The sequence below is a fragment of the Stegostoma tigrinum genome, chromosome 4 (assembly GCF_030684315.1).
Source record: "Stegostoma tigrinum isolate sSteTig4 chromosome 4, sSteTig4.hap1, whole genome shotgun sequence".
Taxonomy (NCBI): domain Eukaryota; kingdom Metazoa; phylum Chordata; class Chondrichthyes; order Orectolobiformes; family Stegostomatidae; genus Stegostoma; species Stegostoma tigrinum.
In genome coordinates, this window is record NC_081357.1 from 11,676,701 (window position 1) to 11,702,466 (window position 25,766).

General features: G+C 48.9%; 1 long non-coding RNA gene across 1 annotated transcript in view; it reads left to right on the forward strand.

Moving 5' to 3' along the window:
• The window catches only part of LOC125452842 (uncharacterized), a 103,228-nt gene extending 95,396 nt beyond the window's left edge, over nucleotides 1-7,832 (forward strand). The window contains exon 4 of the long non-coding RNA XR_007247606.2: nucleotides 7,473-7,832. This is a non-coding gene — a long non-coding RNA (uncharacterized LOC125452842). The remainder of the gene's footprint in view (nucleotides 1-7,472) is intronic.
• Nucleotides 7,833-25,766: the final 17,934 nt, after the last annotated feature.

Below are 25,766 nucleotides of genomic sequence, written 5' to 3' on the forward strand. Positions count from 1 at the left end.
TCAGTTGTAATAAAGTCCATGGGCTATATACGTTCAAGAATAAAGTCCTTTACTGTCCATTTAGTCTCAGTAGAGAGGTCATTGAGTCATAGAGCTGTACAGTATGGAAACTGACCCTTCAACCCAAGCTGTCCATGCCGACCAGATATCTGAAATTAATCTAGTCCCATTTGCCAGCATTTGGCCCATATCGCTCTCAACCCTTCCTATTCATGTACTCATCCAGATGCCTTTTAAATGTTGTACCCTCCACCACTTCCTCTGGCAGTTCATACTCTGCATGAAAATGTTGCCCCTTAGGTCCCTATTATATGTTTTTTTCCTCTCACCTTAAACCTATGCCTCTAGTTTTGGACTCCCCTATCCCAGGATAAAGACCTTGGCTATTCACCCTATCCATGACCCACATGATTTTATAAACCTCCACAAGGTCACCCCTCAGCATCTGACATTCCAGGGAAAATAGCCCCAGTCTATTCAACCTCTCCCTACAGCTCAAGCCCCCCAACCCCAGCAATATCCTTGTAAGTTTTTTTCTGAACCCTTGCAAGTTTCACAACATCTTTCCTATGGCTGGGAGACCAGAATTGAATACAGTGTTCCAACAGTAGCCCTAACCAATGTCCTGTACAGCCACAACATGATATTTCAACTCCTATACTCAACGCACTGACCAATAAAGTTGTGTGCCAAATGCCTTCTTCACCACCCTGTCCGTCTGTGACTCCACCTTCAAGGAACTATGAACCTGCACCTCAAGGTCTGTTGGCTCGGCGACACTTCCCTGGGCCCTACCATCAAGTGTATAAGTCCTTCCCTGATTTGCTTTTCCAAAATGCAAGTCATTTCTTTGAAGCCCTGCAGTGATGAATGTAGTCCCCACAGTGCCACCAGACAGGGCTTGCAGGTCATTCATCCTGTAATGATGAAATAGTCAGGATGGTGAGTGAGATACCAGTGAGAACTTGTGGATAGTGATGATCTCTCTTGCATGGAAACAGGCCCTTCGGCCCAACTTGTCCATGCTGACCAGGTTTCCCAAACTGAACCAGTCCCATTACCCGGCATTTGGCCTCTACCCTTCTCTGCCCTTCCTATTCCTGTACCCACCCAGACGCAATTTAAATATAATAATGGTACCCACCTCTGCCACTTCCTCTGGCAGCTCGTTCCATACAAGCAGCACCCTCTGCGTGAAAAAGTTGTCCCTATTAGATCTTTTCCCTCTAGCCTTAAACCCTATGCCCTCTAGTTTTGGGCTCCCCTACCCTGGCCTGAAGATTGAAGTTTGGGCAGCCTGTAGAATGAGGGAGGCAGCCAGCTCCCTGCTGGGTGGCACCCAACGTGGCATGAAACTTCAGTCACCTCCTTCCTTGGGGCAGTGCCAGCAGAAACAGAAACGGCAGTAGGATCCACTTGTTTATGGTCTGCTGCGAAAGGGGAAAGGGCTGGTGTTAAAAATAAAACCGCTAATTGACTGCACATCAAGAGCTGTTAGAACAATAAATATTTTGAATCGGATTTCAACTTTCTCGCAGTGCGTTCATTTTTCCTGGGGCCGATGACCGCATTGTGAAATGAACAGAAGGGTTGAGGTCAAGTAGAGGATAATGGGTTTTTTTTCCACCAGGAACATGCACTGAGCACAGCCTGCACTGGAGTGAGTCTGAACTCGGTTTAAAATGCTGCCTAAAGGACGCTGATGGATTTATTGCAAGTAGTCACCTCTTTACGGCCTTCCGCAATCTCCTCCCCTCTTCTGCTACAGACAGCATCGTAACACTCTCTGTCTGGGGGCAGCTTATTCCAGGCTGGCAGAAGAAGCTACAACACTGTCAAAACCACAGTAGGATTCTCGATAAATTCACAGTGTACCTGTGTGCCATTGAGGAGTCAGTTTTCTCATTATAGACTCGTAGACTGATCGAGCAACGAACACACTGAGCAATAATAAAAGAGACTATTCGGCTCATCAAGTCTGTATCAGTTCTTGCGAAATGTAATCTGACTCACCCACTCTCCTCCTGTATCCCTATAATATCTCCTTCAGGTTCACGACCAATACCCTCTTCTATTTAGTGTTAACAGCTGCCTTTCAAGTGTGAGGTGATGCACTTTGGTAGGAGTAACCGGAAGGCAAAGTACTGGGCTAATGGTAAGATTCTTGGTAGTGTAGATGAGCAGTGAGATCTCGGTGTCCATGTACACAGATCCTTGAAAGTTGCCACCCAGGTTGACAGGGCTGTTAAGAAGGCATACAGTGTTTTAACTTTTATTAATAGAGGGATCGAGTTCCGGAACCAAGAGGTTATGGTGAAGCTGTACAAAACTCTGGTGCGGCCGCACTTGGAGTATTGCGTACAGTTCTGGTCACCGCATTTTAAGAAGGATGTGGAAGCTTTGGAAAGGGTGCAGAGGAGATTTACTAGGATGTTGCCTGGTATGGAAGGACGGTCTTACGAGGAAAGGCTGAGGGACTTGAGGCTGTTTTCATTAGAGAGAAGAAGGTTGAGAGGTGACTTAATTGAGACACATAAAATAATCGAGGGTTAGATAGGGTGGGTAGGGAGAGCCTTTTTCCTAGGATGGTGATGGCGAGCACGAGACGGCATAGCTTTAAATTGAGGGGTGAAAGATATAGGACAGATGTCAGAGGTAGTTTCTTTACTCAGAGGTAGTAAGGGAATGGAACGCTTTACCTGCAACAGTAGTAGATTCGCCAACTTTAGGTACATTTAAGTCGTCATTGGATAAGCATATGGAGGTACATGGAATAGTGTAGGTTAGATGGCCTTGAGATCGGTATGACAGGTCGGCACAACATCGAGGGCCGAAGGGCCTGTACTGTGCTGTAATGTTCTATGTTCTATATTCATAGATGTTTTTGACCCCTATATCACTCGTGACAATTTTTTTGCCTCTCCATTTTTCCCCACCATCTCTATCATTTCAGACGCTTCTTAAAATCTGTCTCTTTGAAGAAGGTTTTCATCTACATTTTCCATCTTTGGCTCAGCAACTATTTTTGCCATATTTTTCCACCACTGTGCTGTTCCTTGGTGGATTTTCTGATGAAGGGTCTAGGCCCGAAATGTCAGCTTTCCTGCTCCTCTGATGCTGCTGTGTTCATCCAGCGCCACACCTTGTTATCCCAGATTCTCCAGCATCTGCAGTTCCTGGTATCACTTAGGTTAAAATGTTATTAATCCCAGGTTTTTCCTGTGTCACAGCACCGCATCCAATTCCAGGCACCTAGCTTGATAAAAAGTTAGCAAGGATTTGGGTACGCTGCAGGGGAGACTCACTAAACGTCAGAACTGAGAGGGAAGAAGCTTGAACAAACATGGGCATTCGTGAGTCATCAAAAATATCAGGTGAGATTGGCAGAAATGATATTCTCGGCATCAAGAGGAAAGATCCCATTCTCCAAGTAATTTGAGACGAAAAGCTGGCAAGTCAGAGGGGAGAGGCTCATTTGCCACTATTTACTTGCTTTAACATGCCATTACAACCTCATTAATATAAAATATCCCTGATCTCCCAGCCTCTGGAGAGAATCCAGACAACAACAATTCCCAGCATGCAACTCAGAGCAGGTACCTGGTGACTCCAGTCCCTGCCCCTCTATCACAAACACCAGACACCGACGTCCAATGGGCCGACAATTGGCAGACAGAGTCTAATCTGGATAAATGTGAGGTGTTGCATTTTAGTAAGGCACACCAGGCTGTACACTCTCCCATGTCCCGGCCCCCTACACCACACACCAGGCCTTGTTACCACATAGCCTGCCACTACACACCCCCTGTTGTTAGTCACTAACAGTCCCCATTAACAACTACTCATCCTCCCATCCTGATTGTTAGCAACTCCTTTATCTGTCCAACTGCTCTTCTCTCTCTTTGGGATCTACCCTATCATTTATTCCCTACCCCACCCACCCCCCCCTATTTTCTGCATATAAATTGACATTTTCCCAGCCGCCATCAGTTCTGAGGAAGGGTCACCGGACCCAAAACGTTAACTCGGTTTTCTCCTCCACAGATGCTGTCAGACCTGCTGAGCTTTTCCAGCAGCTTCGTTTTGTTCCTGATTCACAGCATCTGCAGTTCTTTCGGTTTTTACAGAGGAGGCACTTAGTGTGAGGGCTCTGGAAAGTGTTGGTGAACACTCTTGAATAGTTCTTTTGAAATTGGTGCCACAGGTAGGCAGAGTAGTAAAGAAGGCATTGGAGATGCTTACCTTTATTGGTTAGAGCATTGAATGTAGGAGTTGGAATGTCATTTTGCAGCTGTACAAAACATTGGTAAGGCCACAATTCTGATTGCCCTGCTCTAGGAAAGATGTTATTAAACTGGGAAGGGCACAGAAAAGATTTACAAGGATGTTACCAAGGGCCTGGATAGGCTGGGAATACTTTCCTTGGAGCACAGGAGGCTGAAGGATGACTTTATAGAAGTTTTGTTGTATCGCGACGGGGAAAGTTAGGGTAAATAGCCAAAGTCTGTTCCCCAGGGTGGGCAAGTCCAAAGCTTAGAGGAGTTAGGTTTAAGGTGAGAGCTGAAAGATTTAAAAGGGTCCTGAGGGGCAACTTCTTCAGACAGAGAGGCGAGTGCAATTACAATATTTAAAAGACATTTAGACAGGTACATGGATAGGAAAGGTTAGAGAGATATGGGCCAAATGCTGGCAAGTAGGCTATGTTCATGGATGAGTTAGGCTGAAGGGCCTGTTTCCATGCTGTATGACTCTATCTCAGGGCACACCCCATAGGTACCAACTCCATAGACATTGGTACAGGGCATCTGCCGGCTTCACCCCTCTCTCATGCCACACCTCTGACACAGTTAAAATACAGTTCCACACCTCATTGAGGTACTTGGGACCAGACCAACATCTCTCATTGTATTGCTGCTGCCTGGAAACTTTTGTACACAGGCTCCCAAACTCGCGGACTTCATAACAGCTCAGGGCTCCTCACCCATTCTGTTGAACCTCACTCTGTGTGTGAATACTTCAACGGTCACAGTACTGTGCCTTGACCTTTCATGCTTCATCTCCTCAACCAGAGATTCAAGGCTTGCATCGTTATCGGCTTGCCATTTCACAGTAGAGAGGTCAGAAAGCTAGGCAGCTTGCTCTTTCCAGGTCAGCAGTGATCAGGCTAGAGGGTGTACAGCTTGCTGAGCAACATTGTGTTATATCAATCTCACACCTACACCCTGAGCCACCCAGGTGGATAAGGTTGTTAAGAAAGCATATGGTGTTTTGGCTTTCATTAACAGGGGGATCGAGTTTAAGAGCCGCGAGGTCATGCTGCAGCTCCTCAAAACCCTGGTGAGACCACACTTGGAATATTGTGTCCAGTTCTGGTCACCCTATTATAGGAAAGATGTGGAGGCTCTGGAGAGGGTGCAAAGGAGGTTTACCAGGATGCTGTCTGGACTGGAGGGCTTGTCTTATGAGGAGGGGTTGATTGAGCTCGGACTTTTCTCTCTGGAGAGAAGGAGGAAGAGAGGTGACCTGATCGAGGTGTACAAGGTAATGAGAGGCATTGATAGAGTCGATAGCCAGAGACTTTCCCCAGGGCAGGATTGACTGCCACGAGGGGTCATAGTTTTAAGGTGTTAGGAGGAAGATATAGAGGAGACGTCAGAGGGAGGTTCTTCACCCAGAGAGTTGTGAGCGCATGGAATAGTTTACCAGTGGTAGTCGTGGAAGTGGAGTCATCAGTGACATTTAAGCAACTGCCGGACATGCACATGGACAGCAGTGAATTGAGGGAGAATGCAGGTTAGGTTATTTTATTTTTGGATTAGGATTATTCCACGGCACAACATCGTGGGCTGAAGGGCCTGTACTGTGCTGTACTTTTCTGTGTTCTATGTTCTAAGTGTTTGGTGGCAAAGACCACTGCATCAACTAAATGGCCAATTCTTCAAACCGAGGGTGTTTTAGTGTCCAATCAGGCCAAAGGAGACAGGTCAGGGTTTTTGGCTGCAGTAGGTCAAGGGCACTGTCCATTATCAGTCCAGAGGCGTGGGCATGGTCAGTTGATTGCTCAGGGTGGTCAGCATCGGGGAGTTAGCATGGCTACAGTCCTAGTCGGCCAGTAGATGTAAAGCTACCAGTCCATGCATTCACAGGTATTCAGTCACCGTAACTGGGCGCTCTGCTCAGTCTCCAGCCTGGGCATGTTCTTCCAAGTAGGCTGTACGGGGTGGGCTGTGATGGGGGAGGTTATGGGTCAGCTCAATGAAAGTCCTGGTAGGGAACGGGGGTGTGGGATTATCCAAGGCTACCGCTGTTGTGGGGGGATATTGGGGAAGACAGTTTGGGAGGCTGGGGGCATCAGCCTAGGATACTGGGAAAGCAATAATAGGGAAGGGAGGGCAACTTAACACACAAGGGGAGGGAAGATTGTGCGCGGGAGGGCATGGGTTACTGTGAGAGTGGGTCACCGCCATGCTGGGGGCGGGGGAGGTCGCGATGCTCAGCGCAGTATGATGGCAGTTTCGGGGAACAGAGTGAGGAGATGACATTGTCAAAGAAGTGTGCGGGGCCTTTTGGAAGCTCAGCAAAGATGGCATCAGGAGGGAGTGCCAGCAAGTAAAGGAACATGAAAAAGCCACAAATCCTGGTCACAAGCAATCTGGACCATGCCAGAATCCAAAACCGCTTTCCTCTCTCCTTGAACTGAAAGTATTCCCCAACATGATCTTATGTACAATGCTGTCTTCTTGGCTGTTGTGGGGGGCCAATGGGCTGAGACATTATATCAGTCATAAACAGCGCCTACAACGTCCTACTGTATTTGCATGACATGTGCTGCATTCATTCCTATGTCAAAGGTCAGTGGAGCTAAACCATCCAGGCCCAATGCTTTACAAGGATGGTTACTGGGAGACAAGGGCTCTGTATACAACTCCTTGCCTGAGCCTGATGTTAGATACACTGTTGAGCATTCTTCCACCAGGATCTATAATCATATACTGCTGGGAGCAGCTGGGACCTGAACCTGGCCCTCCTAGCCTATAGAAAGTGACACTTCACCTCCTGAGCCCTGAACGCTCTCTGTTTTGTAAGCTGCTGTTTAAGAACATTAAAACTAATAGGCCATTCAGCCCCTCGATCCTGCTCCGCCATTTAGTACGATCGTGGCTGATCCCATCTCGGGCCTCAACCCAGCTTTCCTGCCCACTCTCCATAACCCTTCAGTCCATTTACTCAGTGCCCCAGCATCCACTGCACTCTGGGGGAGGGAGGGTTGGATTCCACAGATTCATGACCCTCTGAGAGCAGTAGAGTTGCTCCTCACCTCTGTTTTAAATCCACCACTCCTTATCCTAAAACCTTTCATTCCAGAGTGCCCCACATGAGGAAATATCCTCTCTACATCTATTTCAACATCTTATATACCCTCAATTAAATCTCCAATCATCCTTCTAAACTTTATCTCTTTAATTTTTCAGTGGAACGACAAAAGGGCACTGTCTCATGACTGGAATTAATCAATGCCGGTGTGGAATCAAGCAGCATTTCTTCACATAATGCGCTCTAGACATCTGGAGCACTTTCCATCAAAACTGTGAAAATATTGAGTCAACAGAAGATTTCAAGAGTGTCATCAATGAGTGTCGGTCCAAATCTTCCAACCTCCCATTTCCGTCGCTCGGACACTAAACAAAAAAAAACTGAAAGAACAGCGGATGCTGGAAATCATCAATAAAAACAGAAATGGCTGGATAAACTCAGTCGGTCTGGCAACATCTGTGGAGAGTAATTAAAATTTCAGGCCCAGTCACCCTTCTTCAGAATTGATGGTACCGTGGGAAAGGATGGTATAATGCAGAAGATGGCGTGGAAGGAGGGAAGATGGGAGGTGTGTGGGGGAGGGTAAAATGTTGAGTGGAGATAGAGTCCAAAGAGAGAGAACAACAGTTGGACAGTTAAGGGTCAGTGTGGAGGAATGAGTAGCTGTTAATGGGGACTATTCATAGCTGACAATGAGTTGTAGCAGTTTGTGTGATGACAAGGCCTGGTGTGTGGGGCCTGAGGGAAAAGACCTGGGTGAAGGTGACTCAAGCCCCCAAATTGTTGACCTCGACATTGAGTCCTGAAGGCTTCGCAAGTGGAAAATGAGGTACTGTTCTTCCAGCTAACCCTAACTTAACCGTCACAAACTGTAAAGCCCATAGGCAGGTTGAGAGAGACAGAGAGGGCTACAGTTATAAAGAAGGATTGGAATTCAACACCAGACTAAACATTTCGGGAATAGGCATTTCACTTCTGGTTTACTGACTCCCCTCCCCCCAGTGACGGTAAGCAGCTCAGACATGATTTCATACAGGCACTATCCCTTTAATATGGACATGAGCTTCAACAAGCCATGAAATACAGATCAAGGTTACTCAGCATAAGTTTGTTACATGTCATTGACTTCAAGTGACATTCCTGATGGATTGCTGGAATTCTGGACCCTTCCCAAGCCTCACACAGAGCAGCTGACTGCCAATTTCAGCTCTGTGAACACTCATTCTTTTCTTTACGTGCACAGGAATATTGCAGTCATGGAAAACGTGTTTACAAACACACACATCAAGAAGTCGCATTTGCTCCTCGTTGTGAAGTAATTTCGCAAAGGGTTACCTTTGATTGACATCAAACACACAGCAGAAGATCGGCCACGCAGTCAGTCTCTGGCACACGTGGGTCCATGCAGGCTTTCTCCCACTCCCTGTCACAGGGAACAGTATGATGGCTCAGTGGTTAGCACTGCAGCCTCACAGCGCCAGGGACCTGGGTTCGATTCCAACCTCAGGCGACTGTCTGTGTGGAGTTTGCACATTCTCCCCGTGTCTGCATGGGTTTGCTCCGGGTGCTCCGATTTCCTCCCACAGTCCAAAGGTGTTCAGTAAAAGCCAAAAGAGCAGCAGATGCTGCGAATCAGGGACAGGAAAAACAAAGTTGCTGGAAAAGCTCAGCAGGTCTGGCAGCAAGGGAAAAAAAACTGAGTTATCATTTCGGGCCTGGTAACCCGAAAGATGTGCAGGTTGGGGTGAATTGGCCATGCTAAATTGCCCCATTGTGTTCAGAGTTAAAGGGGTGAGGTAAGGGGTTGGGCCTGGATGGGATGATCTTCAGAGAGTCAGTGGGCTAAATGCTTTCACACTATAGGGATGCCAAATATTTTTGTGTTGCAATTCTATCCCTCCAGGAGCTAACCTCTTATGCCCCTTACATACTTAACCCCTTCCTAACATCAGTGCAGGTATACTTAACCCCTCATGGACAATAGCAGCTCAAGAGAGAGGCTAAACATTACAATCTGATGGGCAATTAGAAGTAGACAATAAATATTGGCCCGGCCAGCAATGTTGACATCCCATTATAAAATTTATAAAAATGATCTGCAACTCTACTTTTAGCCCTGAATTCTGTTGCTTCTCTCTTCCATCAGATTTTTAATACCTGAGCGACACTTACCACCTTTCTTCCCCCCAAAATGTACCATTTCACAGTTGTTTGTTAATTTTGTTAATTTCTCCCCAGCTCAAGATGTTTTTCATGCCTCCTTGCAGTTAGCCAATTGGTTCACTTAAAATTTGGTGTCATCTGAAACATTTTGATTTTTTTTGATCCCTGGGCTCGAATCAACCAGCATCATATTGCACTGCAGCTGAAGTTTTGGATACCATCGAATGGTAGGACAGCCAAACATGAATAAGGAATCAGTGGAACTAGCTCCCTTATCCCAAGATCTAGACGAAGACACTCTCAATCCTGAGGATGTGGCGTCAAACTGAGCTATTCTCTGTCCTCTGCAAGTTCCTGCAGCAGGAACTGGCCCAAAATCTTTTGGTGTCCAGGTGCTCAGAGGAGGAAGAGGATTCCCAGGACACTGCAGAGATTTGGATGTACTGACGTTCTGGGGAATTATTGAGGAAGCTTCAAATTCCTTGGTAATTAGCCTCTGACGCAATTGACCAACTGCCCCTGCCCTCTCACCCACCACCCTGACTACCCCTGCTCTCTCACCCACCAACCTCTCTGCCCCTACCCTCTCACCCACCAACCTCACTGCCTCTGCCATCTCACCTCCCAACCTCACTGCCCCTGCCCCCTCACCTACCAACCTCACTACCCCTGCTCTCTCACCCACCAACCTCTCTGCCCCTACCCTCTCACCCACCAACCTCACTGCCTCTGCCCCCTCACCTACCAACCTCACTGCCCCGCCCCCTCACCCACCAACCTCACTGCCCCTGCCCTCTCACCCACCAACCTCACTGCCCCTGCCCTCTCACCCACCAACCTCACTGCCCCTACCCTCTCACACACCAACCTCACTGCCCCTGCCCTCTCGCCCACCAGCCTCACTGCCCCCACCCTCTCACCCACCAATCTCACTGCCCCTGCCCTCTCACACACCAACCTCACTACCCCCGCCCTCTCACCCACCAGCCTCACTGCCCCACCCTCTCACCCACCATCCTCACTGCCCCACCCTCTCACCCACCAACCTCACTGCCCCTGCCCTCTCATCCACCAACCTCACTGCCCCTGCCATCTCACCCACTTACATCGACCAGCCTGCCCCTCATCCTTCTGAACTCCATTGAGTACAAACCGAGAGTCCTCGACCACTGCCCGAATAACATGCCCTTCATCCTCCTTGTAAACCTCCTGTAGACTCCTTCCCTTAGATACTGGGTGCAAAATAGCCCAAAACAGGCCTGACCAAAGCTAGGCCCTAGACTTCAGCTCCTGCTAGATACTGCGCTCCTCATTTCAGTGAAAGCTGAGCTCAGAAGATCCTGCCAGGACTGAAAAGCAGCATCGACATTGGAGCAGAGCGCCCGTTCTAGTGGTAAGGATTCCAGCTCCTCAAAAGGTCTCAGCCAATATTCAGATGATTGTTTTATTTCTGGGGGATGTTGCATTTATCTGGAAACCCGGGAAGACCTCACCTGCAGTTTTATTTTGCAATTTATTCACGGGATGTGGCTATTGTTGATTGGGTCAACACTCCATGCCCAGAGGGCAGTTCAGAGCCAACCATTTTGGCTGTTGGCCTGGAGTCACATGTAGGTCAGACCAGGTAAAGACAGAAGGTTTTGTTTCCTGAAGGGCATCAGTGAACCAGATGTGGTTTTTACAATAATCAACAATGATTAAATTGTCGCGTTTTATTCTAAATCTTTATCGAATTCGAATTTCGTCATCATGCCCTGGCAGGATTCGAGCCTGGGTCCCCAGAATTCTTCTGAAGAACAGTCATCCCTGACTGGAAACGCTAACTCTATCTCTACCTCTGTAGATGCTGCCAGATTTATAAGACTTTAAGACATGAGAGCGGAAGTGGGCCATTCAACCCATCAAATCTGCCTGTCCATTCAATGAGATAATGCCTGAGCTGATGATTCTCAGATTCACCTCTCTATCACTTCACCATTATCCTTGATGGTTAAAAATCTGTATCTTAATATGTCTTAATATCAGTGTCTGACATTCTTAGTAACACAATGTCAACAGCAGTAAAGAATTTCAGCTTGATTACCTTTTGAGAGAAGAAAATCGATCTTATCCCTGTCTTGAATATGTAACCCTTATTGTGGGATTATGCCCTCTGAATTTCCCACTGGGGGAAGCAATGACCCTGTCAAGTCACCTGAGAATCTGATATGTTTTAGACCCTTTGAAATAAAGGACAATATTCCATTTGCTTTGTCTTTTCGCTGCTTCAACCAGTTACTGGGTTTTTGTTTTGATTTTCAGATCCCTGTGTTGTGCAGCTTTCTGCAGTCTTGCTCCATTTAAATAATTTTCAGCTGCTGCCAAGGTGCACCTGCAGTGTTTCAATAGACAATAGACAATAGGTGCTGGAGTAGGCCATTTGGCCCTCGAGCCAGCACCACCATTCATTATGATCATGGCTGATCATCCACAATCAGTATCCTGTTCCTGCCTTATCCCCATAACCCTTGATTCCACTATCTTTAAGAGCTCTCCAGCATTAAGTTTCTCCAGCATTCCCTGATTTTGTCCCACAGAGCATCATCCTGAAGTTCTGGCTGACTAGCCCAGTTAACAATATCACAGTACCAGCACTTCTTACTTTTTCCAATAGAGTATCAGGGCTTCTTTTAGATCCAGTGAGGAAAAGGGGAGCAGGAGTTGGGGGGTGTGTCTCAGGGAGTAGTGGGCGTGGGAAGGCCACGGGGATGAGGCTGGCAATGCTCAGGTGCAATGATACTGACCTTACAGGTCATCTGAAGGGTGACTTGTCCCATGATGCAACTGGAGATCTAGTGAAGTCTCTGATTCGATTTTTGATTTGCTTTGTTATTGTCACGTGCCCCGAGATACAGTGAGAAGTATTGCTTTGTGTGCTAACCAGACACATCATACCTTACATAAGCACATCAGGGTAATCCTGGAATCGGAGGCTCTGGCTCTGAGACAAGTGAAGGTCAACAGAAACCTACTGGGACTGAATGAAGACTAATAGCTTGTATTGGCTTCAAGTGGAGATAACAAGGTGTGGAGCTGGATGAACACAGCAGGCCAAGCAGCTTCAAGGGAGTGGGAAAGCTGACATTTTGGGCCTAGACCCTTCTTCAGAAATGGGGGAGGGGAAGGGGATTCTGAAATAAATGGGGAGAGATGGGGAGGCGGATAGAAGATGGAAGTTTCGCTTTAAGCAATTGGTCAGCCAGCCTGGTTGACATGTTTTTGATTTCATTGTCTCATGCATTTTACAGCAAACGTGTGACAAAGTACAGTAAAGAGCTTTTGTTTGTCATCATGATGCGGCACCATTTTGAATAATTTAAGAATAAGGGACATTTAGAGAAAGATGTAGCTCGAGGTTCGCACACTGGGCCTGCTCGAGGCCCGTACCCTGGGTCCACTCAAGTTCCACGTCCTGGGCCCACTTGAGATTTGCATCATTGTCCTGTTCATGGTTCGCGTCCTGGGCTCACTCGAGGTTTGCACCCTGTGCCTGCTCAAGGTCTGTGCCCTAGGCCCACTCGAGGTTCGCCTCCTGGGCTCACTTGAGGTTCGCGTCCTGGGCCCACTCGAGGCTCGCGCCCTGGGCCCACTCGAGGCTCGCGCCCTGGGCCCGCTCGAGGTCCGTGCCCTGACCCCACTCAAGGTCCGTGCCCTGGCCCACCTGAGGTTTGCACCCTGGGCCCACTCAAGGTTCACATCCTAGGCCTGCTTGAGGTTCGTGTCCTGGGCCCGCTCAAGGTTCACACCCTGGGGTCTCACTGCTGCTGGTGACATCCAAGTTCACAACAAGAGAAGCAAGCGACAAAAAGAAAAAGACAGGAAAGGAAAGAAAAACGAGGGAGGAAAGCGGTTGGAGTGGCACGTGACCCCTACTCTGCCACCGTCTTAGGCCGGAAGAGTGGATGGAGTGGGAGGGGGAGCTTGTCTCTGGCGTGTGATCAAAGTAGTGTTGGCGGTTGAGGGTTAATCTGCCCCTGTGGGAGTGTATGTTGGAGAGAGCTACTTGTGCAGGGCTTCACTCTAACGCACATCATCATCCACAAAACATGGAGTCAGCCTGACAATTGACCGAGATCAGGCCAGCCCCTTCCAGCTGGATCACACCAGAGCTCCAGCCCTGCATTTCACAAACACACGAGGCTACTCATGACTTATGTGCTGAGACCAGCGACATTCCGTCAAGGCAAAAGAATGTTCTTTGGAAGCAGATTGAGCTGAAAGGAATGAGTTGGGACGTGACTTTCAGAGAGAAGTGTTCACTAAAACCTTTGCCCATTGTCAGGAAGACTGCAGGCGCCCGGTCAGCATTCCGAAACGAATAGCATACAGAAGCCGGCTCCTTGTCTTTCCCCTGGCCAGATCCATCTCTCGAGCCAGGGAGAGCCAGGCTGGTTAACGCTGGGTTAAGGGAGATGAGGGGTTAGTGGTGTAGGAGAGATGTAGCATTCACCTGACAGGTCTGTGCCAAAACATTATCGATGTGGTTTCCTCTGCCAGGACAGCTCCAAATTCACTGGACAGACATAGTAGTAGAGTTGTACAACTTGAAACAGGTCCTTCAACCCACCATGTCTATGCTGACCATCAAACACCAAAATACACCAATCCCATTTACCTACACTAGGCCCATAGCCTAGTATGCCCTGGCATTTTAAATCCTCAACCACATGTTTTCTTAAATGTTATGGGAGTACCTCCCTTCACCACCCTCTCAGGCAGTGCATTTCATATTTCTACCACCCTCCGAGTGAAAAGAATTTTTCTTCGATCTCCTCTAAACCACTTACTCCTCACCTTAAACTTTCCTGTCTTAGTTGTGCCTGTCTTGGAGAAAAGATTCCCATGGTCTCGCCCATCTATGCCTCTCATAATTTTGTATCCTTGTATCAGACCACCCCCTCACCGCATCCCCCCAGCCTCAAAAGCCTTCTCTGCTCCAGCCTATCAGGTCTCTCCCCATAACCGACACTTTTCATCGCAGACGTTCTGGTGAATCTCCTTTGTACCCTCTCCAGGGCGATCATGTCCTTCCGATGGTGTGGAGACCAGACTGCACACAGTGTGGCCTAACCAACGTTGTATAAAGATGTAAGGACTTCCTTCTTCCTACATTCTACACATTGGCTAATGTAGGCAAATGCCTTCCTCAGCACCCTGTCTACCTGAGCTGACACCTTCAAGGATTCCTAAACTTATACACCAGTACTCCTAGGAATCCACCATTCATTGTGTTTATCCTTCCCTTATTAAGCCTCCCAAAACCTTGCACTTATCAGGATTAAATTCCATCTGGTCAATTTCCCAGCTGACCTACATCAGACTGTAGCTTGAGACCATCCTCCTCACTTTCAACAGCACGAGCAATTGCCACATTATCTCTAAACTTGCTCATTAGGCCTTCTACATTCACATCCAAGTTGCCTATGTAAACAATGAATGGGAAGTGTCCCAGCGCCGATCCTTGTGGTGCACCACTGGTCACAAGCTTCCAATCAATTCTTCACCGTCACCCTTTACTTACAAAGTGTAAGCCAGTTTTGGACCCAGTCTGTGAACCGGCCTTGGGTCCCATGGGCTCTTACCTTTTCGACTAGCCTTCCATGTGGGACCTTGTCAAAGGCCTTATTGAAGTCCGTGTAAACTGCACCATCTTCTTCAATATATCTAGTCGCCTTTTCAAACAAACTCAATTAAATTAATCAGACAGAATTTCCCTCTAACAAATCCCTGCTGACTCTCCATGCTGAGAGTTAGTAAAGCTCATTTATGTTTGAGGGCTGTGATTCTGAGAGATGGGTATCGTTGCAATTTGAGTGCATTATCTCCCCGACCAACTCCATTTCAAGTGAACCCTTCTCCCTCCCTTCCTACCCTTTCCCCTTTGGATATTGTCACACCAGCTCAAGGGCAACATCTGTAATCTGTTAACTGTTTAATTGGTAATGCAGGTGAGTGGTAGCTTAATTACAAAAAGTAGGTTTGAGTTCATCCCCAGTATGGAGCTGGCTACTGGACAGGCAAATGGTTCAGAAAGGAGATATGGAAACTGGTGTGTGTGATAAACTATGGCTGTATTAAAACCCTTGTCCATCTCCAAAAATCTTTTAAAAACATGGAACAGAGTACAGGCCCTTTGGCCCATGATGTTGTGCTGACCTCTTATCCTACTCGAAGATCAAACTACCCTGCAATCCCTTCATTTTGCTGTCTCTTTTGACATATTGGCCTTGGTAAGTTAAACATATTGACAGAAGCACCATCTTTCAGATAAAACATGAAAACCAAGATCCATCAAGTATTTTTATGCAAATATAAAAGAATCCATGGACACGATTTTGAAAAAGTGGGAACTTTCCAGGATCATGACCCAAACTGACAACATTAAAATGCTAGAATGCACCTCCTCCCACCCATGTTCCTGCAAAAATGCCATCCCCGTTTCCAATTCCTTCTCCTGCACCGCATCTGCTCCCAGGATGAGGCATTCCACTCCCGAACATCTTAGATGTCCTCATTTTTCAAGGACTGCAACATCACCACCCCTGCAAAACACCACCCCCCTCCCAATCCCCGCCATCACGTCAGTGGTCGAGAACGCCCTCGACTGTGTCTCCTGCATTTCCCCCAACTCATCCCTCACATCCCGTCCCAGCAATAACAACCAAAGCAGAATCCCCCTCGTCCTCACGTACCACCCCTTCAATCTAATGCATCATCCTCCGACACTTCTGCCATCTGCAATCCGACCCCATCACCAAAGACATTTTTTCCTCCTCACCCTTACCTGCTTTCCTGAGGGACCACTCTCTCCGTGACTCCCTTGACCGCTCCACACTCCCCTCCAGACTCACCACGCCCAGCACTTCTCCCTGCAACTGCGGGAAGTGCTACATCTGTGCCCACACCTCCTCTCTCACCCCCATCCCAGACCCCAAGGTGACTTTCCACATCAAGCAGATGTTCACCTGCGCACCTGCCAATGTGGTATACTCACACACATACACACAAACACACACATATACAAATAGACACATACAAACATACACAGACACACACACACACACACACACACACACACACACACACACACACACACAACGGGCACACACACACACACAACACACACACACACACACACACACACACACTCACACACATAACGGGCACAGACACACACACACACACACACACACAACGGGCACAGACACACACACACACACACACACACACACACACACACACACACAACGGACACAGACACACACACACACACACACACACACACACACACACACGCACACACACACACAACGGACACACACAACGGGCACACACACACACACACACACACACACACACACACACACACACACAACGGGCACATACACACACACACACACACACACACACACACAACGGGCACAGACACACACACACACACACACACACACACACACACACACGCACACACACACACAACGGACACACACAACGGGCACACACACACACACACAACGGGCACACACACACACACACACACACACACACACACACACACACAACGGGCACAGACACACACACACACACACAGACACACACACACACACACACACACACACACACACACACACACACAACGGGCACAGACACACACACACACACACACGCACACACACACACACACACACACACAACGGGCACACACACACACACACACACACACACACACACACACACACACACACACACACAACGGGCACACACACACACACACACACACACACACACACACACACACACACAACGGGCACAGACACACACACACACACAGACACACACACACACACACACACACAACGGGCACAGACACACACACACACACACACACACACACACACACACAACGGGCACAGACACACACACACACACACAGACACACACACACACACAACGGGCACAGACACACACACACACACACACACACACACACACACACACACACGTGATACATGTTTTGGTTGCAGGGAATGCCTGGGAAAATAGTTTCGTGGTCCCTGTCCACAGGGTTTCCTGAGATGGTCGCTTTGGTGATCAAAACACTGCGTCTAGATTTTCCATCTCCTGATACAATTACTTGTTCGCAGAAGGCCACAGGGTGGCTGATTCATACATAAAAATCTTATAGTCTCCATAGTCACAACCTACACGGGAGAAGACATTAGATTTGTTCAGGGATAAAGTGGTTCTTACTGCAAAGGAGAAACGGCAGCAGTGCAGCTAGTCCTGTGATGTACTGCTGGTTATTGACCAAGCTGTTATTTCTGAAGAAAGGCTCTAGGCCCAAAACGTCAGCCTTCCTGCTCCTCTCATGCTGCTTGGCCTGCTGTGTTCATCCAGCTCTACACCTTGTTAACTCAGTTTCTCCAGCATCTGCAGTTCCTACTATCTCAAGGCCAGCAATGTGGTCTTTTGGAGCATACAGTAAGTTGAATTGGCCAGGACCCTGCTCTGGGTTCCACAGTGAGCTTTACCTTTTGGCTGGTTTGTCTGGTGAGAAAGCATGCTGAGGCAACTTGGGCTATTGACCAACCTCAAACTGGCGGTCTCACCCATACCTAGTGAGAACCTCACCACAACTCTGCAGGAAAGTGAACACAATACTGCCAGCTGATCTTGAGAAGCGATTCACTGAACATCTCGCCTGGGCCTACCACTCACTTCAACCTCTGACTCACAGAGACTAGGAACATTCTGCCTGAGGTCTCATAGAAACATAGAAGATAGGAGCAGGGAGAAGGCCTTTCGGCCCTTTGAGCCTGCTTCACCATTCTTCATGATCATGGCTGATTGTCCAACTCAATACCCTAATCCTGCTTTATGCCCATTACCTTTGATCCCATTCATCCCCAAGTGCAATATCTAATCACCTCTTGAATACATTCAATATTTTGGCATCAACTACTTCCTGTGGTAATGAATTCCACAAGCTCCCTGCACTCTGGGTGAAGAAATGTCTCCCCATCTCCGTCCTAAATGGTCTACCCCGAATCCTCAGACTGTGCAGTATAATTTAGATAAATGTGAGGTTCTTCACTTTGGAAGCAAAAACAAGAAGGCTGTTTACTACCTGAATGGCAGTAAATTGGGAGGGTGGAAATGTGCAGTGGGATCTGGGTGTCCTTGTGCACCAGTTGCTGAAGGTAAGCATGCAGGTGCAGAGGGCGGTAAAGAAGGCAAATGGTATGGTGGCCTTCATTGCGAGAGGTTTCAAGTACAGGAGCAGGGATGTGTTGTTGCAGTTGTGCAGAGCCTTGGAGAGACCACACGTGGAATATTGTGTGCAGGTTTGGACTCCTTTTCTGAGGAATGATGCTCTTGCTCTCAAGGAAGTGCAGCGAAAGCTTCCCAGGCTGGTTCCAGGGATGGCGAGGCTGATGTATGAGGAGGTCTCATTTTGAGACTAATTTTGAGCTGAACTTGGATCCTCAAACTTCCATAATGGGGATTGAACCCACATTCTCCATGTTATTAGTCTGCATCATGGACCCAAAACATAGTCACTGTGTTATATTTCCCCGGTATTTGTAAATTCCCTTTTCTCAGTAATCGCTCAGCTCAAAGCTATGAGGAGCACTGGCATTCCATTTTCCCATATCTAAATGACTCTCGATAAAGAGTTTCCATACCCATCGAGGGGCCTATAAATAGAAGCTTATTTGCTTTATTTATGCAGTCCATCAGTATTTCGGGAGCTGCTTTGGCTCAGTGGTAGCACAGGTGCTGCCCTATCTCTGTTACGTATCCCACTCTTTCCTCACCCTCTGCTACAGTCCTTACAACTTCACAGGACTCATTTTATTTTCAGTACTTGTCTTGTTCGTTACTATCCCATCTCGCTTTGCACCGACATCCGTGTTTATTTAACCGTTTAAAATTTTCCGCCCTCTGACCTACCACAGAGCTTTTTGCTTGTTCCTGTCTCCCTGTTTCACTGAAAGCTGTCACGTCTTGAACCTCTTCCGTGACTGGCAAAGGATCTTCACCCTGGAGCATTGACTCAGCTTCTCTCTCTCTCTCTCTCTCTCTCTCTCCGCACAAGCTGTCTGAGCTATTGTGGGTTTGCCAGCAATTTCCTAGCAGCGGCAGCACGGTGGCTCAGCGGTTAGCACTGCAGCCTCACAGCACCAGGGGCCTGGGTTCGATTCCACCCTGCGGGGACTGTCTGTGTGGAGTTTGCACATTCTCCCTGTGTCTCTGTGGGTTTACTCTTGTTTCCTCCCACAGTCCAAAGATGTGTAGGTTTGGGTGGATTGGCCATGCTAAATTACCCTGTAGTGTCCCAGGGATGTACAGGATTGCCATGGTAAAAGCCCCAGAGGTATTAGCCTTGGGGAGTTGGCAGGGTGTGCTTTTCAAAGTCTTGGTGCGCACTTGATGGGCTGAATGGCCTCTTTCTGCATGGTAGCAGATCTGTGATTAATTTCTGCTTTTATCTAAAATCTCAAACATCAGCAGTATTTTGATGATATGTCTAAACATGGATGTACAGTGGCAGGATTTATAGATATTCAGAGACGGGCTGAGAAAGGAGTGAGATCGGTGGGTTAGATTGCAAATTTCTTCTGACCACTTTCATCACAAAGGCTTTGAAGAGTTTCTTGCCCACTAGACTCTCTCTAAGGTTCATAGTTCCTTGAGAGTGGATTTGACAGGATAGTGAGGAAGGCATTTGGTATGCTTGCCTTTATTGGTCAGTGCATTGAGTTTAGGAGTTGGGAGGTCATGTTGTGGCTATACAGGACATTGGCTAGGTCGCTGTTGGAATAATGAGTTGAGTTCTGGTCTGCCTACTATAGGAAAGATGTTAGCGTTCAGAAAAGATGTACAAGGATGTTGCTGGTATTGGAAGATTTGAGCTATTGAGAGACTGAACAGGCTGGGACTATTTTCCCTGGAGCGTCAGAGGCTGAGGGGTGACCTTGTAGACGTTTATACAATCATGAGGGGCATGGATAGGGTGAATAGCCAAGGTCTTTTCCCCAGGGTAGGGGAGTCCCAAATTAAAGTCCTCAGTTTAAGATGTGAGGGGAAAGATTTGAGAGGGTCTTAAGGGGCAACTTTTTCACGCAGAGGGTGGTGCACATAGGGGATGAGCTGCCAGAGGAAGCGGTGGAGGCTGGTACAATGACAACATTTAAGAGATGTCTGGTTGGGTACATGAAAAGGATGTTTAGAGGGATATGGGCCAAATGTTGGCAAGTAGGATTATATTAATTTAGGATATCTGGTCGGCATGGACAAGTTGTGCTTTCCCACTGTGATCTTATCCTTCTCTGCACTGCTTATGTTGCTGTTTCCATTTCTCCTCTCTCAGTCATCTCCTGACCATTCCCAAGTTCCAGATGCACTCTGCATAAACCACACATAGGGTCGCGATTGGCTATGTGCTAGGTCACTTTCCTTTTTCTAGGCAGCTGAGAGCCTCTGGGCACAGATCAAGAGAAATCCTGGAGCGCTTTTCATCATCTGAGGAATCTTGTGAAGGAATTTCCTCAAGCTATTGTCTCTTCTTATCGCTTTCCCGTTTTGTTACAGGAGGGGGAGATGAGAATGTGCTCAGGAAGCAGCCAGACACAAGACATCGAAATGTAAGAATGTAGGAAAAAGGAGAAGGGGTAGGCCTTGAGCCTGATACACCATTCAGCTAAATCATGGCTGCTTTTTCGGTTTCTCAATGCTTTTTCACACTTTCCCTTGATGTCCCAACAATCTCTTGAATAGTAGCTTGAACTTAGCACTCTCCATCCTACCCACCGAATCTTCTTGGGAAAGAATTTCGTGGAAAGACTGCCCTCTGAGTCTCATTTCAATCCGAGTTTTGCTTCCCCCATGGTTCTGAAACCTCTGCTGAGTTCTGGTGCAAACAGGGAACCTTGCACAAGCCCATGGTTCACATCAGATCTGATGTCCCATGAGAACGGCACAGGGATTATAGAGAAGCTTCCCACATAGAGTCTTAGAGATGTGCAGCACGGAAATAGGCCTTTTGGCCCAACTCCTCTATGCCGACCAGATATCCTGGATGAATCTAGTCCCATTTGCCAGCATTTGGCCCAAATCCCTCTGATGCCTTCCTATTTAGACACCATCCAAGTGCATTTTAAATGTTGTAATTATACCAGCTTCCACCACCTCCACACATGCATGAAAAAGTTCCCCTTGAATTCCTTTCAAATCGTTTTCCTGCCACCTTAAACCTATGCCCTCTAATTTTGGACTCCCTCATCCTAGGAAAAATACCTTGGTTGCTCACCCTATCCATGCCCCTCATGGTTTTACAAACCTCCAAAGATTCACCCCTCAGCCTCCGAAATTCCAAGGAAAATAGTCCCAGTTTATTCAGCCGCTCCCCTTAGCTCAAGGTCTCCAACCTGGCAACATCCTCGTAAATCTTTTCTGAATCATTGCAAGTTTCACAACATCTTTTCCATTGCAGGGAGACCAGAATTGAATATAATATTACAGAAGTGGCCTAACCAATGTCCTGTACAGCCACAGCATGACCTCCCAACTCCTACACTCAATGCGCTGACCAATAAAGGCAAGGCTACCAAACACCTTCTTCACTATCCTGTCTACCTGTGATTTCACTTCCAAGGAACTATGGACTTGACTCCAAGGTCTCTTTGTTTAGTAACACTCCCCAGGGCCTTGCCATTAAGTGTATAAGTCCTGCCCTGATTTGCCTTTCCAAAGTGCAGCACCTCAACTTTATCTCAATTAAACTCCCTCTGCCACTCCTCGTCCCAGGCCCCTTGTGGTCAAGATCCCATTGTACTCTGAGCTAACGTTCTACCCCGTCAACTACACCTCCAATTTTAGTGCCATCCGCAAACGTACTAACCATACCTCCTGTATCCACATCCAATTCATTTATATAAATGGTGAAAACAGTGGGCCCAGCACGGATCCTTGTGGCACACCGCTGGTCACAGGCCTCCAGCCTGAAAAGCAACCCTCCACCACCACCTATATCTTCTAGGTTTGAACCAGTTCTGTATCCAAATGGCTGGTTCTCCCTGTACTGCATGTGATCTAACCCAATCACTAACCAGTGTACTATGAGGAACCTTGTCGAACACCTTACTGAAATCTATGTAAATCACCTCAATCACTCTGCCCTCATCAATCCTCTTCGTTACTTCTTCAACAACTCAATCTAGTTAGTGAGACATGATTTCCCACACACAAAGCCATATTGACCATTCATAGTCAGTCCTTGCTTTTCCAAATAAATTAATTTCTGTCTCTCAGGGTTCCCTCCAACAACTTGCCCCCTACCGATGTTAGGCTCGCCGGTCTATAGCTCCCTGGCATTTCCTTACCACCTTCCTTAAATAGTGACACCACATTAGCCAACCTCCAGGCTCCTCTCACCTGTGGCTATGCTTGATACAAATATCTCAGCGAGGGGCCCAGCCATCTCTTCCCTAGGTTCCTATAGAGTTCTAAGGTACATGTGATCAGGTCCTGGGGATTTATCCATCTTTAAGTGTCTTAAGCTGTCCAGCGCCTCTTCCCCTCTATTATGGATATTTTCCAAAATTCATTTCCCCACATTCTCTATCTTTCTTATCCTTCTCCGCCGTAAACACTGATGAAAAATGCTCATTTAGTTGCTCCCCCATCTCTTGCCGTTGCTCACATAGGCGGTCTTGCTGATCCTTAAGGGGCCCTATTCTCTCCCTTTATTATCCTCTGTCCTTCATTTGTGTTCAAGCATCTCTGTGCCGTCAAATCCAAACCCTCTGGAACATAAATACAAACGGGGAATGCCAGAAACAGGCAGCATCTGTAGTGAGTGTGACAGGTTTAACGCTTCCAGTCAATTGCCTCTCAATGGAGCAGCCTAAAGACACAGGGTAGGCCCTTTAAGCCTGAGATGGGGAGACATTCCTTCACCAAGACACTGGTGAGTCTGTGGAATTGAGGTCATAATGCGTCCAAGAAGGAGTTAGATATTGTTCTTTGGGCTAAAGGGATCTGAGGACGTGGGGAGAAAGTGGGAATGGTGAATGGTAGAGCAGAATCCAAGGACCGAATAGTCTGCTTCTGCCCCTATTTTAGATATTTCTGCAGTATTTCAGACTCCCAAAATGTTCCAGAAAACCCCACCACTTGTGAATTAGAAAAAAATTGCCCACCTCTTTTCATCCCTCATCCCTCCCATCTTTAACCTGGAACCCAAACTTGTTCACAGTTTCACATCAATCTGTGACCAGTGTTGCCTTGCTTTGCTCTTCAATTCAGCCTATCAGGCCTGGGAGGGGGCAATAATGTGGGGGCAGAGTGTGGGAGTGGGAAGCCCCTGTCGGGGGAGAGAGCAAATGGTGTGGGGATAGAGTGTGGGAGTGGGTGCCCCCTGTTGGGGACAGTGGAATGGTGTGGGGGCAGGGTCTGGGAGTGAGTGCCCCTTTTTGGGGGGTTCGGTGTTGTGAGGGGAATGGTGTGGGGGTAGAGTGTGGGAGTGGGTGCCCCCTGTGGGGGGGAGGGGAATGGTTTGGGGGTAGAGTGTGGGAGAGTGTGCCCCTGTCGGGGTGCGAGGGGAATGGTGTGGGGGTAGTGTGTGTGAGTGGGTGCCCCCTGTGGGGGGGAGGGGATTGGTGTGGGGCAGGGTGTGTGTGAGTGCCCCCTTTTGAGGGGTTCGGGCGTGTGAGGGGAATGGTGTGGGGGTAGAGTGTGGGAGTGGGTGCCCCCATGGGGGGAGAGGGGAATGGTGTGGGGGCAGCGTATGCGAGTGGGTGCCCCCTGTGGGAGGGGAGAGGGGATTGGTGTGGGGGTAGAGTGTGGGAGTGGGTGCCCCCTGTGGCGGGGGAGGGGAATGGTGTGGGGGCGGGGTGTGGGAGTGACTGCCCCCTTTTGGGGGGATCGGGGGTGCAAGGGGAATGGTGTGGGGGTAGAGTTTGGGAGTGGGTGCCCCCTGTGGGGGTGAGGGGATTGGTGTGGGGCAGGGTGTGCGAGTGAGTGCCCCCTTTTGAGGGGTTCGGGGGTGCGAGGGGAATGGTGTGGGCGTAGAGTGTGGGAGTGGGTGCCCCCTGTGGGGTGAGAGAGGAATGGTGTGGGGGCAGCGTATGGGAGTGGATGCCCCCTGTGGGGGGAAAGAGGGGAATGGTGTGGGTGTAGAGTGTGGGAGTGGGTGCCACCTGTGGGGGGGAGGGGAATGGTTTGGGAGTAGAGTGTGGGCGTGGGTGCCCCCTGTCGGGGTGCGAGGGGAATGGTGTGGGGGTAGTGTGTGTGAGTGGGTGCTCCCTGTGGGGGGAGAGGGGAATGGTGTGGGGGCAGGGTGTGGGAGTGGGTGCCCCCTGTGGGCGGAGAGGGGAATTGTGTGGGGGCAGAGTGTGGGAGTGGGTGCCCCTGTGGGGGAGAGGGGAATGGTGTGGGGGCAGGGTGTGTGAGTGGGTGCCCCCTGTGGGCGGAGAGGGGAATGGTGTGGGGGCGGGTGTGGGAGTGTGTGCCCCCCGTCAGGGTGCGAGGGGAATTGTGTGGGGGTAGTGTGTGAGTGGGTGCCCCCTGTGGGTGGTGAGGGGAATGGTGTGGGGGCAGAGTGTGGGAGTGGGTGCCCCATGTGGGGGGGAGAGAGGTATGATGTGGGGGCAGAGTGTGGCAGTGGGTGCCCCCTGAGGGGGGAAGAGGGAATGGTGTGGGGGCAGAGTGTGGGCGTGGGTGCCCCTGTTGGGGGAGAGGGAAGTGGTGGTGGGGCAGGGTGTGGGCGTGGGTGCACCCTGTGGGGGAGAGAGGGGAATGGTGTGGGGGCAGAGTGTGGGAGTGGGTGCCCCCTGTGGAGGGGGGGATAGAGGGAATGGTGTGGGGGTAGAGTTTGGGAGTTGGTGCCCCCTGTTGGGGGAGAGGGGAATGGTGTGGGGGCAGTGTGTGGGACTGGGTGCCCCCTGTGAGGTGAGAGGGGAATGGTGTGGGGACAGTGTACGAGAGTGGATGCCCCCTGTGAGGTGAGAGGGGAATGGTGTGGGGGCAGTGTACGGGAGTGGATGCCCCCTGTGGGGGGGAGAGAGGGGAATGGTGTGGGTGTAGAGTGTGGGAGTGGGTGCTTCCTGTAGGGGAGAGGGGAATGGTGTGGGGCTGGAGTGTGGGAGTGAGTGCCCCATGTGGGGGAGAGAGGGGTATGGTGTGGGGGCAGAGTGTGGCAGTGGGTGCCCCCTGTGGGGGGGAAGTGGGAATAGTGTGGGGGCAGT